This window comes from Chinchilla lanigera, unplaced genomic scaffold, assembly GCF_000276665.1.
Source record: "Chinchilla lanigera isolate Chin_1 unplaced genomic scaffold, ChiLan1.0 scaffold00034, whole genome shotgun sequence".
NCBI lineage: Eukaryota > Metazoa > Chordata > Mammalia > Rodentia > Chinchillidae > Chinchilla > Chinchilla lanigera.
Window position 1 is genome coordinate 5853553 of NW_004955435.1, and position 3656 is coordinate 5857208.

The 3656-nt window shown below is 42.9% G+C and overlaps 1 long non-coding RNA gene across 1 annotated transcript in view; it reads right to left on the minus strand.

Annotated features, from left to right (window-relative positions):
* Positions 1-154, minus strand: part of LOC102008766 — a 4678-nt gene extending 4524 nt beyond the window's left edge. The window contains exon 1 of the long non-coding RNA XR_261666.1: positions 43-154. This is a non-coding gene — a long non-coding RNA (uncharacterized LOC102008766). The remainder of the gene's footprint in view (positions 1-42) is intronic.
* Positions 155-3656: the final 3502 nt, after the last annotated feature.

Below are 3656 nucleotides of genomic sequence, written 5' to 3' on the forward strand. Positions count from 1 at the left end.
GTAATTTTAACCCCGATAGTAGATGAATAAAATGAGACTCACATTAACTACTCAGTACCCTGAGTAGTGAGAGAGAGAAGGTTCAAATTCAGGCATGCTGACTTCTGTGGCCGGACTGTTGCCCACACCATAGTGCTTCTGCCTGAGAGCACCAGGGTCTCCTCGTTGTGACCTTGCTCCTGTCTATGTGTTCGTGACTCGCAGTGTCTGTCTATGACCTCACCAGGACAGAACGGTCATCATCATGGTGTTTGCGGGGCTGGGGATTTAGCTCAGCGGCGCAACGCCTGCCTGGTAAGCGCGAGGTTGTGAGTTCGATTCCCGGTCCCGGAAAACAAAACAAAACAAAACAAAATCATTGTGTTCGCCTGGGTCACTGGACAGTCCACCTGATGAGGTGAATTCCCATGGTAGACAAGGAATCTCCGTCGGGACCCTGACTGAGCTAGCTCAGTTCAAAAGAAAATATTATATCTGACTCAAACAGCACAGGGCAGTCCTCAGTCATCATCAGCAAAGCCATTCGCTAAAGAATATTGCAAAAAGGACGGGCTGTAGCGAGCGTGGAAACGTGTACTTCAATCCCAGGTTAGATCGCGAGGCTGTAAATTGAATCAGGCACTTCATCTCTGAGTGTCTTTTATTCTGCATTAATGTCTTGCAGCTTATTCTCCGGGTTTCACATGCGCATGGGCAGCTCACCTCCCTGCTCTCTGCTCTCCAGTTTTCTGCCTGCTGATTGCTGCTTTGTCGGGGCTCCTTTGCCATCTGGCTTCCAGTGGATGTTGCAGTAGATCAGAGGACCGGGAGAGAGACAGGCTAAGATAATCTGCCCTGCTCCCTGCTTTGTCCCAGGTGTTGGGCAGCAGCTGGGCAGCCCCTCTTCCTGAGCTTTGGCCGGGTACCCCTGTTCTCACCCCTTATTCCTTAAGTACCCCAGTGTCCTTTGTTTGCTGTTTAACCCGCCCACACCCTGCAAATAGCCTCTTCACTACAGTGTCCTCATGGAACTCTTTGGAAAAATTATATTTTTTGGTTGGATCCTGAATAGTAAAGCATGCAAAAGGGTTTCAAAATTATAAAGCATTATAAAAGTACAGTCTATCAAATGAGTATTGTTTGTTATTATTTAACTGTAGTTTCACCAGCAGTACTATATTGTGAAGTTTATAAAACTTTCCTGGTATTGCTATGTATTTTACCGGCCTAGACACAAAAATCAGAAGCCAGTGATCACGGTTATTACTGGCTGGAGTGAACCGAGATCTAGTTTTCTTCCTCTTCATTCACTAGGAAACGGTCTGAAAGCGGAAGAGTTATAACAATGAAAGGGTTTCCAACCTAAGCGAAACTCTCCATCCTCTAGGTGCCTAAAAGTGGAATAAGTAGGTATTCGTTCTAAGTAGAGTGTGTTTCTGTCTATATAGACACGTGCCTATGTGGCATTTTTAGTGAAACAACTATGGCAGTTGCCCCCACAGCTTTTACTGTGACTCATTATATTTCTGTTATTGGTGTCTTATTTTGAAGGCAATCATTTAAATGCACTGTAAAATTTATTTAGACATTATCAGGGTCTTATAAAAAGGTTTTGGTCAACCTGGGTGTGGTGGCACATGCCTGTAATTCCAGCACTCGGGAGGCTGAGACAGGAGGATCATTGCAAATTCAAGGCCAGCCTGGGCTACAAAGTAAGCTCAAGGCCAGCCTGAACTGCATAGTGAGACCCTGTCTCAAAAAGGCCAAAAAAAAAAAGAAAAAGTTGTTGATCCAGTCCTCAAAAATGAGTGTATATAGAATTTTGGGTAAACTTTTGGGTAGCACTTAGAGAAAAGAATGACATCATTTTTTCTATATTCTACATATATTTAAAGGTCTAAAATATTTAAATTATGTACTTCATCCTATTTATAAGGTAAATATATTAGGATCCTTTGGCTGAAAGCAACAGAATCCATTTTGGACATATTTAAAAGATAATTTACTAAGAGGACACAGGCCTATAGGGTAGTTCAGTTAAACTGGAAGATCTAGATGGATGAGCTCTACAGAGTTCAACCATCAGAAAGTCTTGGCTGAAAATATTTTCTGACCTTGAGTCACCTTGTTCAAGATTCAAATCCCAGGAGAGTCAGCCTGGCCTGGCTTGGGTCCCAGGTGCACTAGTTGGCCAAGGGAGCTGGTTTACTTGGTTGGCAATCCTGGCATGCGGAATAGAGGGAGTGCTCTGCCAAAGGAAAACCAAGGGGCTAAGGCCAGGAGAAGGGGGAAGACATTCTGGCTGGAAAAAGCACAGATTCTACCACAAAAGTTGTTGGAACATTTTATGGCATATTATTGAGATATTAAATATGCACACTTCTTCCTTAAGTAATTTTTTCAATTGGAGCATTGGAACATTAGAAATTTTGGATGAACTTAAGGTAAAAATGAGGCCATAAAGGTAGTTCTTAAAAATTCTTATAAAAACTACAATTTTTTACTTCTTTTTTCTTTTTCTTTCTTCCTTCTTTTTCTTTCTTTTTCTTTCTTTCTTTCTTTCTTCCTTTCTTTCTTTCTTTCATGTAAGTTCTCACTATGTAGCCTCCCAAGTGCTGGAATTACGGGTGTGTGCCACCATGCCAGGCTTGAAACTATAATTTCTTCACCTGGACTGCTCCAGGAGTATACAGTTGAGGCTGGAAAACATTTTCCTCTCCATAGCTCACATCTTGGGTCAGGAGAAACAAGGGCTACACAGCTACAAGCAACCTGTTTTTATTACAGTGAAAATGAAGTAGTACGGAGGGCAGGAAAGGGTGTTATATTACTCTTTCTTTACCCTTCTAGTTAGAAATAATGATTTGGGGTTCAGAAAACTTGGAGTTGACAACACAGACATGACAGAAGTCCTTGTATCAGGGTTCACTAGAGGAACATATATAATATAATATAACACATAAATGATACGTAAAGGATTTACATGGTAGGGGTACAATGGCTGTCTGCAGAGTCAGGTGTGGAAGAGTGCAAAGGGTCTGCACACCGGAGATCTGGAGGGTCCAGCCAAAAGTTGAAGATGTGGAGCTCATGGTAAAGTCCCATGTGAGTCTGTGTCAAGGAACTTCTTCTGTTCCCTACATTGGAAGGCTGAGGAATCTGTGCTGGAAGAATCCTGGAGCAGGATGTCCAAAGGTGCTGGCAAAGACTGGAGCGTCTCCAAGGAAGCAGAAGTGAGACTTCCTACTTTCCCATTATATTCCATCCAGTCTACAGATTGGTTGGTGCCACTCACACCCAGGGTGGGTCTTTCTTCTTCAGTACGTCAGTCATCCAGGCACACCAGAACTAGGCTAAACCAATCAGTTAGACATTTCTTATTCAAGTTCACACCACAATTAACTATCACAGTCTTCAAAATGTAATTTTTTTTTTCCGGTACCTGGAATTGAACTCTCAACCTGTGCTTGCCAGGCAGGCACTGTGCCGCTGAGCTAAATCCCCAGCTCTTCAAAGTATAATTAACTTTAGGACAAATGTGCTGTGCAATGGGTGCATGCTTTTTCAGATCTGCTTTTTGGCCATGGAATTCTCGGGCATAGATAAAGTACTGGCCCACCAGCTCAGGTATTATGTGCTACTGTTTGCGGCCAGTACTCCCGCAACTAAAAGGAACT